The sequence below is a fragment of the Cavia porcellus genome, unplaced genomic scaffold (genome assembly GCF_034190915.1).
Source record: "Cavia porcellus strain 051 isolate PalLab524CR breed Dunkin Hartley unplaced genomic scaffold, mCavPor4.1 scaffold_27, whole genome shotgun sequence".
In the NCBI taxonomy this organism is placed as follows: domain Eukaryota; kingdom Metazoa; phylum Chordata; class Mammalia; order Rodentia; family Caviidae; genus Cavia; species Cavia porcellus.
Genome location: NW_026947510.1, coordinates 21,151,393 through 21,167,732, shown reverse-complemented (window position 1 = coordinate 21,167,732; position 16,340 = coordinate 21,151,393). Strand labels below are relative to the sequence as shown.

Sequence of the window (16,340 nt, the reverse complement as noted above, 5' to 3'; positions counted from 1 at the left end):
ACAGAGAGAGAGAGAGAGAGAGAGAGAGAGAGAGAGAGAGAGAGAAGGAGGAAGGGAGGGAGCGGGAGAGAGAGAGATGCAGCCCATCTCTATCCTTACTGGGCTTTTAGGCTTTGTTTCACTTCTCTCCCAGTCTCACACCACTTCTCTAAACTGGTAATAGGCCTCCTAATCACTGCCACCTGCAGCCTCTGACTCAAACATAGGAAACTAGAAGCTACTTTGTTCAGGCAAATAAGAAAATGTAGACATTTCCAGAAGAAAGACACAGAAACACAATGGCTTGTTTCTAATTTTTCAGCTTGATGCAAGGAATAATTCACCTACACCTCAGTTTTTGCATTTATGACGAGGGACTGACTCTTGGCTGAGGTGGATCAGCTCAGTGATTGCTGGATACTGACTGGAGTGAGGTCCATAAACCTCTCTGGACTCCAGGCCCGAGTCTTTTACCTGGGAACCACTGGGCTGGGAGTAGGAACCTACAGCTTGCGTGTTTGTATCCTTGAAATCTCTAGAATGTTCTCCTTCACTGCCCCCAGCATCTCCTCTTCTCACCCTGAATGTAGCCTGAGCTCCTCCTGCTCCTCACCCTCTCCTGGAGCCCAAGGACAGTGTGAGTAACTTCAGGTTCCTGCTGGCTCCCTGCAGCGGCGTTGGAGTGAGGCTCAGAAGAGTTCCTCTGTTCCAGACACACAGTATGCCCAAGGATTTGAACCGAAATCTGTGAGATCCAAAGCCACGATCCAAACCATCATACTTTGCAGCCTCCCAGTGGGCTGGTGCTTTTCAATATTCTTGGCCATGAAACTTTTTAAGCAACATCTTCCAGAAAACCACTAACTGCACCGTCCTTGGGTACAACCCGGCAGAACCTGGGTGTCTGTGGCCCCTCTGTGCTCTTGCAGAACCCTGGGCAGCACACAGTAGGGAAAGAACCCGCCTCACTATCCAGACTACACACGAGCACCCCAGCGCGAAACCCACCTGCGTCCAGTGTCCCTGGGTAGAGGGGTGGCAAGGGTGATGGCCACGTGCTCAGCACTCACAGTGACAGGGCCCCAAGAGGGACTCTGTGCCAATCGGGCTTCGCTTGCACCAGCCCACGGCCAGCAGAGTGACCCTATTTTAATCCTTCCTCCGAGGGCCTCAGAAATGCTATCGGGGCCAGAAGCTCTGGACTTCCTCTGTCTAGCCCTGCAGTGTTTCCTACAGACAAGATAAGGCAGGCTGCCACAGTGACTGTTTTGGGGGCGCTGACCACAGCAGCCTTACTATGATTAGTGTTCATTCCTATCATCTTCCTACATTCAGCCTAAAGGTCAAACGAGAGGATGTTTCTGTGCATCAAGCCCGGGTCTACATCCTGGTTCTATCAATTACTTAATTCAATTCCAGCACAGTACCCAGCACCATAAAGGTTAGGTTAGCTATTATTAATGATATTGTAAACTAATGCAACTTAATTTTTCTAGCTATTAACATATATGAGTATTTAATAAAACACATGCCCCTGAAAATTTCTTTTTTTTTTAATTTTGGATAGTTTCCTACTGAATCGTGTTTGAGTTTCGAGTGAATTTTCTTTCTCAAATGTATAATATTATGGAACACAGTTAATCTACACAAACTCTAATCACATAATATTGTAATCCCAAATGTCAAGTTCAGTCATCCAAGTATTGTAACCCTCTTTCTAGTTTCCTTCACAATCCAAAAAGTAATATTTGTAATCCCATTGAGATGTTATTGGAATCCCAGCAAGTTAATTTTAATCTACCACCACCAGTGCAACCCACAGGGAGAGTAAAGACACCAAGGCATATTCCAAGTTATGGCAGCCAAGGGGTCCTAAATCCGGTCCTCATGAGGACATGTGGACAGAGGCCTTGATCTTAGGCCTCTCCCAGAATTCATTATCTTGTGAAGAAGTAGGGTGGCTCAGGGATGAGTAACAGTGAGGATGGCAGGAATTACCAGTGAATAACTTGAGCTGGCTGGCCAGGTGCAGTAATGACATCTCTGTAAATTGCAGAGATAAAGATAAGCAGAAGGATCAATTTACATAATCCGATTAAGGTAGCAGTAAAATTGTTTTTGGAGGCTGTCGGCTTTGTTTTTTGATATGCAAACTCTTGTGTTCTGGGGAGTCAGCCTCTTTACCTTGAGACTTGTACCCAGCTGACATTCCCGGAGCTGTTGGCTCTAACTTCTCACATGCTTATATCCTGCACATATTCTGTATGCAGAGCACTATGCAAGGAAACAGGACTATCTGTTGGCTCTAGAGATTACATACTAAAACCTCAAATAGCCTTATTTACCATGCTTAGAGTCAATTGAAGAGAGAAGGAAATATCCTAGCCAGCCTTTTACATATCAGTATAAGGAAATGAGTCTCCAAATAATCAAAGTCATAGTAATTGTTTTGCATTCAAAGGGAGTCACTGGAGTTGTCTCCCACAATGTAATGTCTGTCTTTGTAAGGCACATCTGACTGAAAGAAAAATGGCAGTGCTGATGTATCAATGTCAGCTCCTTGGTTGTAGCAAAATGTGCTATAATACCATAAAGCCATAGGGAGAACTGGGTGAGTTATGGTAGACAGGAATTCTTTGCACTAACATTGAGATTTTTCCTACATCAAAAATTATGAAGTGTGATAAGAAAAAAAATGTTTTAAAGTATGGCATAGTTAAATTTAAAACTCATTACAGTAAAAGACTCATTGCCACCAACACCACTTCAAAATACTCACAGTTTTTCCAGTACCATTTATTAAAGAGCCTGTCTTTCCTTCAATGAAATTTGTTTTGGTCTCTTGGTCAAAGATAAGGTAGCTGAGTGTGTTTGGAGTTGTTTCTACATTTTATAACCTGTTCCATTGATCCTCAGGTCTGTTTTTGTTTTTGTTTTTGTTTTATCAGTACCATACTGTTTTCATCACAGTGGCTTCATAGTATAATTTTAAGTCAGGGATTGTGATGCCCTCTGCCGTGCCTTTTTTGCCTAGGATTTTTTTTTCTATTGTAGGTCTCTTCTGGCTCCAAATGAATTTTAAAAATATTTCCTATAGTTTTGTGAGGTACTCTAAAGGTATTTTGATTGGAACTTTATTAAATCCATATAACAATTTTAGGAATATGGCCATTTTTACCATGTTGATTTTCTTACTCATGAGCAATAGATATCTTTCACATTTTCTGATATCCTCTTCAGTCTCCTTTTTCAGAGTACTATAGTTTTCAATGTGGAGATCTTTTACTTCCCTTGTTAGATTGATTCCTAAGTATTTCATGTTTAGATGTTATTATGAAGGGTGTGGTTCCCTAATTTCTCTTTTGGTGAATTTGTTCTTTTTGTACAGGGATGATATTTGAGTTTTGACTTTATATACAACTACACAACTGGTTTTGGTTATTAAATCTAGAAGACTTTTGGCAGAGTTTTTAGGGCCTTCTATGTAGAATATCATGTCATCTGCAAGTAATGGTAATTTAATTTCTTTTTCTATCCTTATTGATTTTCTTTCTTTTTCTTTTCCAATTACTCTGGCTAATGTTTTCAGAACTATATTGAATAGGAGTGGTGAAGGTCGACATCCTTGGATAGTTCCTGACTTTAGAGTGAAAGCTTTCAGTTCTTGTCCAGGTATCACGACATTGGCTGACTCAATCAAGCTTCTCCCAACCCTGCCCTTGCCTCCCATGTTAAACAAAGGACCTTGGTGCTGATCAGCCAAGGAAAACAAATATTTGACAGTGGCTGGAGGAGAGAAGAGTTAAGCACCAGCAATACCTGGAGGCAAAAGTAATCCAGCCTGACTGCCCTGTTTCACAGCTGCTGGCCCTTTGCAGTCCACACTGAGGGACATGACTGACCCTCAGAGCACAAAGGTCTGCTCTGGAGCTTGGTAAATGTCAAATGAGGCACTATTCCCAGGGCAGTTTGCATTCCTCCTGTACAAACTAGAGGATAAAGCACTGATGGAGCCTCTTTCAGGGAGCTTTCCTTCCCCCTTAGAGAAGGCACAGCCCTGTTGAGCCAGACACAGCCATGGTCTCCCTTCTCCCACTCCTCCTCCGGGCTCCCACCAACACATGGGTACAGCGGTCTCATTTCCTGTGGTGTCCTGGGAGCTTCCTTTTCACTGTGATTACAAAAACATTTATTAGAGAATAATTTATTCCTCAGGCACATTAATGGAGTCCAGATTTTGCTTGGATAATATGGACGGACAGATGTGAGCTGTTTTGTGCTACTTTTAGATGAGCAATGCTGTTTACACTGAATTTTCCCAAGACCACCCAACTCATTTCACATGTATTCTTCAGTTTTCCAACCCCAGGCCTCCAGAGAAAAAGAAAAAATTTAATAACTCAGCGCCCCACCCAGTTCTGAAGACATGACTTAATACTGGAGGAATTTGCAAGCCTCCCCTGCCAATCAACATGCCTACATCAGATACACCATGTCTCCTTATTCTGAGAAAGCAAAGGTGGTGCTAGAAGCATTCTGCTCTCTGACCTTTTTATTTATTGTCCGTGTCTCATTAGATACTTGGAGAAGTTTGAGCAAAGACTATAAATCTAAAAATAATAAGAGATGAGATGCTCAGCATTGTGAACTTTTCCCACTTTTCTACCTTATGTATATTTTACATAAGCTGCCTTTTCCCTTTAGCTCTGTAGAAGGTCAAAAGATACTAGTAATTTTTTTACACATAGGAAGTTTGTTACATTTTTCATAGCAGTTTACATATATTGGTAATTTGCTTCTTACATTAACTTTAAGGAGCTGGTAAGACACTCTTGGTCTTTTGGAGCTGCTATAACAAAACACTGTGAACTGAGTGGTTTATCAACACCAAAAAATTTTCTTTTATTTTTTGAAATCCAGGATTCAAGGCATGTGCATATTCACATGGTGGGAGGGCAAGGCAGCACTGAAGGTCTCTTTCAGAAGCACGCTAATCCTAGTCATGAGGTTTCCATCCTCGTGACCACCTCACCAAGGCCCGTTTCCTGGTATCGTCCCCCTGGAGGACAGCTTTCTGTATGCGAATTTGAGTGGGAAGGGCACTAGGACACAAACTTTCAGGCCACAGCAGCAGGCGTGGTAAATGAGAAGTGGAGAGTCTTGGTTACCTTCTCATTGCTGGGGCAAAATACCTGATTCCACAAGTGAAAGCAGGAAAACTTAATTACCATACAGTTTGTAGAGGTTGGAGTCCATAGTCGGCTGGCTCCAAGGCAGAGTGGCAGGATGACAGAAGGGCACAGCAGAGGAGAAACAGTCTGTGACAGCAGGTGGAAGGAAGCAAATAGGGAGCCTTTCTTTCCCTTTTTATTCCAGCCAGGTTGCAAGCTTGTTGGTTGGTGCTACCCATACTCAGGGTGGGCCTTCCCATCATCCACACCCGAAACTATGCTAAACCAACCAGTGGACAAATCCAGTATCTAGCTCATGATCTAGCCCCCTTCCCCAAATACCACATGTGAGCACATGAGGCTTTGAGGGGCTATAAACCGTAATAGTAGCCCAGGGAGTTATTGGTAAATCAGTTGTTTTGCTGATCATAATAATTTATTTCTTTTTATATTATCCAAGTTAAACCAGAAACTAGTTTTAAGTTTGGTTAGTTTGAGTTTCATAGACATAGCACTGCATTGTTGATGTATATTAAATGTCACATTATTTTATAGTTTACCAAAATGTAAGGATATATGAGTGCCTTGGATGGAGAAAGGAATGTGGTGTGTGATGGAAAGGGGACCACACTTCGCCCGGTCCCTTTCATAGACTCTCTGATACTTATTCCCCCCCCCATCAGATGGGAACACTGATACCTAACCTTTGGAAGTGTTGTTTTAATTTAAATGATGGATATAAAATACCTCATCCAATAAGCCCTGCTTTATATTTATTGAATTGGATTTTTCCTTCTTATTATCAATGAAAAGGAAGAGGGTAGGCTTGGGAATGGATTAAATCGAAAGCCAGACCTGCTCTGTGTTAAGGAATCTGTAAGGACGGCAGATAGAAGGTCCCTGTCCTCTGGTTGCTTTCAGGACAGTCGAGGTGAGCAGGTGCACACAAAGGAACAAGGAATAACTAGTATAAGCAGGAAGCTACATGCACTGCATGACTTGGCACCGAGTGCAGAGGAAGCAGGTGGTGGGTGAATCCATTCTGGCTGACAGTTGTGGGGTGAATTTCAGGTGCTTGTTTACAATGAAGGAGACCTGAGCTTGGCATGGGTAGCATTGTGTGAGGCAAAGATGCGCCAGGCAGGTATTCTGGGCAGCAGAAGCAACCCCCACAGTGTGTGCAGTAAGATATGGGGTGTGCTCTTGGCTTAGCCAGCAAACTGGCATGGGTGGAGCACAGGCCATGGCTACGCTGAGGGTGGCCTGTGACCCTGCAGCACACCCATGGCCTGTGTAGACCCGTGGGGCCCCCTGATGCGCATAACCCTGATCTGTACGGGTGACGTGCTCATTAGGAAGCTCTGCAGGACAGGGAATGTAGTGGTCAGTCACTCAGGAAAGTGGAGCAGAACCAGCCCAAGGGAGGAGCTTCCAGTGGAAGCTTTGGAGCAAGCTGGGATGGCATTTGGGTTTAAACTTTTTCTTTAGTGACATCACATTCGAGTCATGGAAACTAGGCCAAGTTACTGCATGAGGTTCCTTAAATTGGGGTGATAACAGCACCTGTTACTTCATAGGGCTTTGGAAATAGACTTGTAGAGCACAGAAAAGCTGCTCAGAAGGCAGAGAGATTTCCCACGTACCCTCTGCCCTACCCATGCATAGCCTCCCCTATCCCCGCCTTCCAGCACCAGAGTAGTATGTTTGTTAAAGCAGGTGAGCCAGTGTGGCCTCGTTAGCGTCACCAGACCCACAGTTCACCTAATGACTCATCCTTGGGAGTGTACTTTTTAGAGGAGAACAATTATATAGTGTCACACATCTGCCATTATAGAATTATACTGAACATTTTCAATGACGAAAAATCCTCTTGCTTTGTGGATTCACCCATTTTATACCCCTAACCAGTGACAGCCACTGAGATTTTTCCTGTCTCCATAGTTTTGCCTTTTCCAGAATGTCATATGGTTGGAATCATACAATACATAACATTTTTAGATGGGCTCCTTTTACTTGGTAATATGCATTTAACTTTCCTTTATGTGTTTTCATGACTTGATAGCTGATTTCTTATTAGCACTGTCTGCATGTACCACTGTTTATTTTTCTAGCCACCTACTGAAGAACCTCTTGATTGCTTCTATATTTTAGTGTGTGTAAATAAAACTACTATAAACATCCATATACAGGTTTTTATGCAGACATAATTTTCAGGCACTTTGGGTAAATACCAAGGACCAAAATTTCTGACATTCATGTCTCATAGGTTTATGTTAGGATTCATGACAGTAATGTTCTCAGTATAGTACCTGGAACTTAGTAAATGGTCAGCTAATGATTTTGACAGTCAGGCTTGCTTCTAACATCTTTGTGGCCCAGGGCAACAGTAGATGCAGACCCACATATCATATGCTGAAATCTTTTCATTTTTAAAAATGTTGTAGATTTTCCCATGGCCAGGCTCCTGTTTCTACCTAGATCCTCTGACTTGGAGGCTAAGCTTAGAGCTGGGCTTCTCCCCTTGGGTCACTGAGAAGGAAGACACTTACCTCCTGATAGGGCAGGGTGTACCTCGGAGTCCAGGGGCACAGGGCGGAGATGGGGCCCACCTGATACTTGGATGGGATAGATGGGATTGAGCCCTTCAGAGCTCTGGGACACCTGCCTTCTTCTCCCTGTGCCTCTCTTTTCTGACTACAAAGACTCCAAGATTCTACCTCCTGAGCTGAGAGGCAAGAGAGAGCCCCACTGTGTGTAGCCCAGCCGGTTGGCATGTCTGTTCTAGGTGATTTAGGGTGACAAACTAGAAAAGTGCAGGCCCCCTTTGGTTTCCCCTAGGGTGGCAGTCTTTTCCCCTACCTGCCACAAAGTCAACTCTGCAAAGGGTGGAAAGACCCATTTCATCACATGTGTCCCTCTTGCACAACATCCATGTAATATTTGTGATGCAGAGACCTTCTCATCTAGGACTAAAAGTGGCTCTGCCCATTGCTATGACAAACTTGAGTTTCATTTTGTCAGGAGGGACATATCTACAGAAACAGCTGGAGCTGAGAGGTGGTACACAGAGATAACTTTTTGGACCCAGGGTGAAGTCAAGTGGTGATGAAGACAGAGCTAGCCTAAGGCCAAACAGTGGCCGTGTGTTCAGCCTGAGATCCACCTCTAGGTCTCCCCCTTGGTCCTTCCTTATCACTGACCCATTTTCTAGTGATCTGAAAACGAGTTTATGAAGCTGGTTTAAGACTTCATTATTGTTGCACAATAATGTTTGTTTCATTATTTTTCTGATTATAAGTTAATATTTAACTTACCTAGGTTATGCAGGGCAAAAATGTGTGAAGATCTTTTAAGAAACTTTTACCACTGGGATACAGCCATCTACATTTTAGAAAATAGACTTTAGAATTGGCATTCATGGACTGCTGGGGAAGAGAACAAGAAGCAAGCCCTCCCTGTGAGCTGGCTGCATACACGGGCTGCTGGTGAGAGATCCAGATAGCAGCCGCTGTCAGTGCTCTGGCTGGGGGACAAGAAGAGCCAAATCCTCCCCACCTCCTGCCACCCCACCATCCCCAGCCTGGTGGTAAGCAACAAGCTGATATGGAGAAACACAGGCTGTGATGATAGCTATTGAGGTAAAATATAACTTAATGCTTACAGTGTTTATTGTTTCACTGACTTTGCAGGACTAGAGCTGGTAGTCTGATCATCCATTCAGAGATAAATAATATGCAATGTAACTTTTATACAAAAGTCTCTCTGCTTTTTTATTTTTATTTATTTATTATTTTATTTATTTATTTTTTGAGCCAGGGTCTTGCTGTGTAGTCCAGGTTGGCCTTGAGCTCACTTTACAGTTCAGGTTGGCCTCAAACTTGTGGCAATTCTCCTGCCTCTGCTGGGATTATGGGCGTATCCCAACTTGCCTGGGTCAAGGCTCTTTGTTATTTTAGCTTTGAGACTTACTCCGAATCTGGCTTCCCGGCCCCTCAAAGCCAGGATTGCTAAGAGTACAGTATATGTTTCTCTGGTGGGGAAAGAAGTCTACTGGGGCCATTTGTGACCTGCAGGGGAGGAGAACAAGAAGCCAACAAGAAGCCAAGCCCTTCCTGCGAATCAACACCATGTGAGGGCCACTGAGGGGAGAACCAGACATCAGCACTTTCTGTCACATGGGCTGGGAGAGCAGAGGAACCAAGGTCCCCCCACTACCACCTCACACACGCCTGTAATTGACCAGCTGATCTGGAGAAACACAGGCTACATGGTAGCTATCAAGGTAAAATACAACTTAATGCTTGTAGTGTTTCATGCTTCACTGCCTTTTTAGGCCTGAAACTGGTAGTCTGATCATCTATTCAGAGATTAACAGTATGCAATGTAGCTCCCATAAGGAATGATCTTGTTTTGAAGTCCTTTATTGTGTTCACTGTTTTGTTTTTATTGGTTCTATTCTGTTCGTTTTTTACTATATCTGAGGTATGGACAGCTCTTCTGAAGACGACAAGAGACATTATGATAACCATTGTTGATTTCCTATTGTCTTGTTTTGAAATCCTGAATAACTTACAGGGTTGTTTTATTTTGATTGGCATTACTACATTTCATTTTTCTTGATTTTATTGTCTTTAAAATAAAAATCACCAGCTAGGCGTGGTGACACACACCTGTAATCCCAGCACTCAGGAGGCTGAGGCATGAGGATCATTGCACGTTCATGACCAGCCTGAACTGCATAGTGAGACCTTGTGTCAAAAAAAAGACAACAAATAAATAAAAATAAAAATTACCCCCCAAAAAGAAAATAGACTTCAGTGAAGTGTTTGGGCCATTCAGATGTGTCAAGAGGCTCAGTCTATGCACCGTGCCCCATTTAAAAACATAATTTAAATTAAGACAAGAAGTCTACACCAAGTTTCAAAACAGAAGGATATCCTGCAACAAAGTTACATACAAAATGTATGTAAAGCAAAGTGGCGGAATCTGTTTTTAAACTGAGTCTCCTCTTTCTTTGGGGTCTTTTGTACTGTATGTCTCCTCTGTTTTCTCTTTCTGGCTGACCCTGAACTTGTCCCAACAGCCTATAGAATTTGCCCGTCATTGAGGCCCTTTTATCCAAACCAGCATCTCTTCATGCCTCATGAAGAAAAGAACCTTTCTCTACTGTTAATTAACCAGTACTTCTTAGTTAACCAGTACTTTTCTTGTAGATGGGTGCAGTAAAATACCAATCATAATCATGTAACAGAAAGCAGTTTTGTCTTCAAAGAAAGTTACAACTTATTTGCAAAGTTAGGCACACCAAAGTCAGGAAATAAATCTAAAATGATAGTGCAATTTCCAATGAACTAAACTGTATATATATATATATATATATATATATATATATATATATTGTATGTATATATTTTTTTTACATAGACATATATTGTTAGTTTGTCTAAAATTGCTAGTTTGTTTTTAATTTTCAAATGAATTATTGATATTAAGATATCAACTCATATTTTTAGTGCTCAAAATTCACATAGCTGGGCCAGGGATATAGCTCAGTGGCACAGTGCCTGCTGGTAAGAGCCAGGTCCTGAGTTTAATTCCTGGGACAAAAAAATTCACAAAACTTTTTGTGTTTAAGTTTTAAAAGCTAGTGAGGCTAAGAACTGAGATAATGAAATGACAGCTATGAGAATAAGTAATTATAGTTGGGTCAAATCATTCAGATATAACATCATATTTTTATTAAGTTGATTGGTACAGTTTAGATATACATAATGATCAAATCATCATAGGAAATTTGCACATATACATGACATATCCTGGTTCCTCTTTTTTGTCAATTCCCTCTCCTCCCTTTAGCCCCTCTTCCTCTCCTCATTTACAAAGTTTTATTTCCATTTTATCTTCTTCTATCATTTTTTAAATTTTCCTTTCCTTTCCCCCTCCCTCCTTCCTAGTTCCCCTTTCTTTTGAACAATTTCTTCCTAACACAATATGTGTTATACACTTTGATCCTTATTTACCCTTTTGGTTTCTCACACCAAAGAAACAAAGTGATATGTACACATGCTTGTATTTATTTCACTTAAGAGCACGGGCTCAAGGTGTATCTATATATCTAGGAATGTCTCAAGTTTATTCTTCTTTATGACTGAGCAGTATTCCATTGTATTTTTTTAAACATCTATTTATTCTTCAGTTGATGAGCGTTTGGGTTGTTTCCAAGATTCAGATATTACAAATTGTGCTGCTATAGAGCCAGAGATATAGCTCAGTGGCACAGCACCTGCCTGGCAAGTGTGAGGTCATGAGTTCAATCCCCAGTATCAAAAACAAAAAACAAGTTCTGCTGTTGTAAACTTGGGGGCACATATGTCACTGTGGTATATTGTTCTTAATTTTTCCATGAAGACACTCAGCAGGGGAACTGTTGGGCCAAAGATAACTTTAGTTCTAGTTTTTTTAGGAATCTCCACACTGATCTCCACAGTGGTTGCACCAGTCTACACTCCCACCAACAGTGGAGAAGGTCCCCTTTTTCCCCCACAGCCCCTCCAACATTTGTTATTAGTTGATTTTTCCATAATTGCCATAGCAGAAGATCATATTGTTCAACTTCCCGTTCCCTCAAGTCACCCAAGTCAGCTTCATTTCTGTCCTCAGTTTGGCTTTACAGATATTCTCTCACATGCATTTGTTTGTAAACTTTGATTTTATTTATTTTTATTTCTCTGCCTCCTTTTGGGCAATGTGTTCTTTCAGGGGTCTGGAGAAAGAACTTAAAGCAAGAGAAAGCAAAGGCTACTGGCAAGCATTTTATGTCTAGAGTGGGCAGGGGGAGAGGTATTAAAAAGTGTGCTGTGCATGTTTACTCAGTCGCTTGAGATCAGCAAACATTGAATGCCACCAAGTGCCAGACGTTAAGTGTACAATTATAAGGGAAACGGCCTGCGGTGCTGGGAGAATGTTAATTCCCTTGGCCATTGCAACACTCGCCCAAATGTTCAAACAGGACTGGTTAACATTCTGATATGCTTAGAGAGTTACTGGGACGTAGGAGCCGTTGAATTCCAGGAGCTTCCTAGAAGAGAGGATACCTGGACTGAGTCTTGAAGAGAAAATAAGAAATACATGCAAAAAGATGTTGAGGTGTGGCGTGAGCATCCGTGAGCCAGGACCTCAGGAGAGGACAGTGTGTCATGTGCCTGGCACTCCCAGGGCCTCACACAGCCCACCACACCTACTGGCCGAGGTGACACTAGAAAAAGAGAATGGGTAACTCATGCTAGTTATCAGAATTTATGAGTATTGACTTTCCCATAAGTCCCTAGAGTGATATCCTAGTCGAGGTTTTATTGTAGACAAGTAGCATAAATTACCTTCAATTCCACTAAGCTAAAAGGGTGGGGCTTTAGGGAACAACTAGGGTATCTTATCCCCAAGGGAAAAATGCAGCCAGGCCGGAAAATATCAGACACTCAGTCACTCATCCTCACACTCAGCCTCAGACCTTCTACTCCCATCTTTTTTTTTTTTTTTTAATGTGGTGCTGAGGATCCAACTCAAGGTCTCCACTGAGCTACACCCTCAGCCCACCTGCTGCCATCTCACAGCAGCTTCAAGGTCCAGTCCACACTCTCCCAACTCTCCTTGGCTCCGTAGAATAAATAATTGGCATGAATCTGACAGAGGCTGCTAAATAGAGCAGTCGGTGAGAACTTGGTGTCCAGCTGGTTTCTGTCTATTGACGAAAACAGCACAGTGAGATGATGGGAAATTGTGCCCACCTAGTGTCCACTTAAATACCTCCGTCACCACAGTCTCGCAACGCGGAGATGAAAGAGGAACCCCAAAGAAACTCACAGATGAGCTGGTTTCAAACCAGGAGGCAGCCACAAGGCAGAGCAACTCCAGAAGAGTATCAGTTCTTCACTGAGTGCTTCCGGGGTGCAGTCAGCCGCCGCAAACCCAAACACAGAGCACATGGCTTTACATGTAGGCACAATGTGCTGAGTGAACCGAGCAAAGAGGAAGTCACACAGCCAGTGTTAGGAAAGGAAGCGGACATGCCTGTTCCTTAAGACCAAAAGAACATGGCAAGAAGTCAGCGCTTTACTTCCTGCACTGGTAATTATGACATGCCATGTAAGTCTCCAAGTGCCTAATGCATAAGAATTCATTCAGTCCTCTCACTAATCCCACGCGGTAGGAGCTATGAATCCATTCCTTTTATACGGAAGGAACCCGAAGTGCCACAAAGTGAAAGCACCTCCCCAAAGAGCTGGGAACAAGGGGGCTGTGAGTGGAACCCAGGCTGCCTGCCCTCTTGGGCTCCACGTCCTTTCCTCTGACACTCTGGTATGGCAAGGGTGAGTTTCTGTACAAAACCAACCTTGAAAGTGGAAAGATATTTAAATGAACAAAAAACCAAAAAGAAAATAAGCCCATGTTGAGGGGCAGGAAAAACATGAGCAAGATAGTTTTCCGTTTTACCCCACTGTGTTTGAGTCCCTCAGCCCCTCATCATTTTCCTTTGGATCCAGTAAACACAATAGAGGAAAGTGCAGCTGCTCTGGTTGAAGCAAGGCACAGTTACAAACAACACCACGGTGCAAGGGACAGACACGAACACCCCACTTTCTCTACGTGTTGCCTTCTGCCCTGCATATTGCCACCCAAGGTATCTTAAAGCAAGAGTCCTCAACTGGTACCCATCTCTGGCCTGCCAGGAAGCTAGCCACGCAGCAGGAGGCAAGGAGCGAAGCTTCATCTATATTCACAGCTACTCCCTACAGCTCACATCACATCACATCTGCCCTGGTCCATCGGCAGCATCACAGATCCCCAGAGAAGTCATGTGACCATGACTGTACATTCCGGGAGTTCTTATCCCAATGCCTGATGACATGAGGTAGAGCTGTGCATGCTGGGAAATGTAATTATTATATATCACAGACATGTATTGATTGAAAGAGGAAACTAAACATCCTCTGCCCAACCAGTCCCTGGTGCCAAAAAAGATGGGGAGCACTGGCTTCAAGGACTAAGAGAGGCCCAATTAAGAGTCATGTCCCATATCAACTACTGCTTGGAGAAGCTCATCTTTGGGGACAATGGAACCAATCCCCCTGTCATTATCTGGCTCGGTGGTAAATGTTCTGAGTTTTTGAAAAAAAAATAATAATTTGAAGCTATTTGTAACACTTTAATTAGAGGCTTTCCAGTTTGATCATTACAACTTCTCTAGTGATACTTTGGGCTTTGATCCTTTTGGTGCAGATTCACTGAGAGGAGGAAACAGGAAAAGAGAGGTGAAGTAAAGTCGAAGCGCCTGAGAAGGAGAGAATCCTGAGAATGCTGCGGCACACACAGATTTTGAAGCAAGTCTCTCTGACTTTGGAAATGAGTGACGCAGTGTGTGGTTGTTTTGTTTATTTATTTTCTTTAGTTTTCCCTCTCTGGTCCAGCAAGAGGACAGGATGTTCATAATAGTGACTGTTCCTCAGTTTGTTTGTTTTTTTCCAAAGCATTATCTAAGCAGTCCAAATTTCCTACGTAAGGAATGGCCTCGCCTTCCAGGCTCTTGGGGTGTGCTGTATGTAGTACCTGGAGATCAGGTCACCTAAACTAGCAGTTCCCAAAAGATTTCTTCCAAGGAAGGCCGAACTAAATGTCAGTGATTTCCTTTAATATTTACATGTATCCACACATCCTCTGCCATCAGCATTTCTACACATGCTGACCTCTAGCCTTTTCAGCTTTTGCGCTTCTTTCCTTCTTCATGTTACTCTCAAATATATATTCACTAGAAATGAGATGAGGGGGTACCGTCATAGTATGGAGCCAGGCAAGTCTAGTCTGGAACACATTGGGAAGGTCTCAGAACCTCTCACTGTCTTTTGGTTTCCTCATATGTAACTGGAGATTAAATGGTGTTTGATCTGCAGCCCAGTGAAACTGATAAATCAATTTAGTTTCAAGTGCTTTTAATTAGGATAATAAAAAGACAAAGAACCCCCCCCCAACTTATATGAGACCAGTAAAATCCACAGAGAAATCAAAAGAAAACTATGGCTCATAGTTACTTATGATTGATGAATGATACCAAATAAAATATTATCAAATCAAAGCCCATGGTGTTTATTTTTTGGTACCAGGTATCAAACTCACAACTTCATACTTGCCAGGCAGATGCTTGTGCTACTCAGCAAAATCCCCAGCCCTACCCTATGGTGTTTAAACAAACATAAATCCTATGAATATAGAATAATTTTGAACCGCCAGAAATAGATCACGGTTAAACACAACCATCTGGATACACACAGTTGACACCATTACCTCCTGAAACCCTGAAGAGATGAGAGTAAAGACAGACAGAGACAGACAGAACCTCTGTGGACTAGAGACACCATCCTTGCTTAGAAGGTAGCGCTGATTAGGAAAGGGCAATGCCCGAGCAGAAAAGAGAAAGTGCCTGTGTAACCACCTACAGGGGAAGTGTCAGGGGCGAGGGGTGGGTCTGTACCACAGGATTCCTGTACGGTTGGAGTCACCTGGCTATTAGAAGGTAGAGTAAGGACAGCATGGAACAGAAGCAGCAAGGTTGGTTGAAAACTTCCAAACAGGGGAACTGCACCTCTTCAATTCCCCTTTCCATTCTAGTGGTAGACAAAAGACTTAATTTTTGGTTTTTTTGATTTTTTTTTTTTTGTATTCACAATCTTAACTAATAATAGAACAAGCAGACATATAAACAACTCAAGTACTGCACTTGATATAACTGACACGCTCTGTCACAAAAATCAGAGTACATAGTCCATTAAATACATATGGAATATTTATATATAAAAAAAACAGACCCAGCAGAGTTGTGCATGGTGGTAATCCCAGCACTAAGGAGGCTGAGTTCAAAACCAGCCTAGACTACACAGTGGGTCTCTGTCACAAAACAGAACACAAGAGATAAAGCCAAGTGTGGTGGAGCTCACCTATAATCCTGCACTCAGGAGGCTAAGGCAGAAGGGTCACCATGTGTTTGAGGTCAGCCTAGGCTATGTACATAGTTCAAGGCCAGCCTGAGCTACCTAGTGAGGCTCTGTGTCAAAAACAAAAGCAACAAACAAAAACAAAATAAAGAAAAGGAAAGGAAAAAAATCCAGATTAAAAAAATATAGACCACCGATGTGAAGCAAC

The 16,340-nt window shown here is 42.6% G+C and overlaps 1 protein-coding gene and 1 long non-coding RNA gene across 2 annotated transcripts in view; both read left to right on the top strand.

Moving 5' to 3' along the window:
- The window catches only part of Prtfdc1 (phosphoribosyl transferase domain containing 1), a 76,250-nt gene that overhangs the window by 39,350 nt on the left and 20,560 nt on the right, over window positions 1-16,340 (top strand).
- LOC134473519 (uncharacterized) lies at window positions 8,618-15,260 on the top strand. Its single transcript, XR_010043796.1, has 3 exons — window positions 8,618-8,788; window positions 9,224-9,432; window positions 14,427-15,260. It is a non-coding gene; the product is annotated as an uncharacterized LOC134473519 (long non-coding RNA).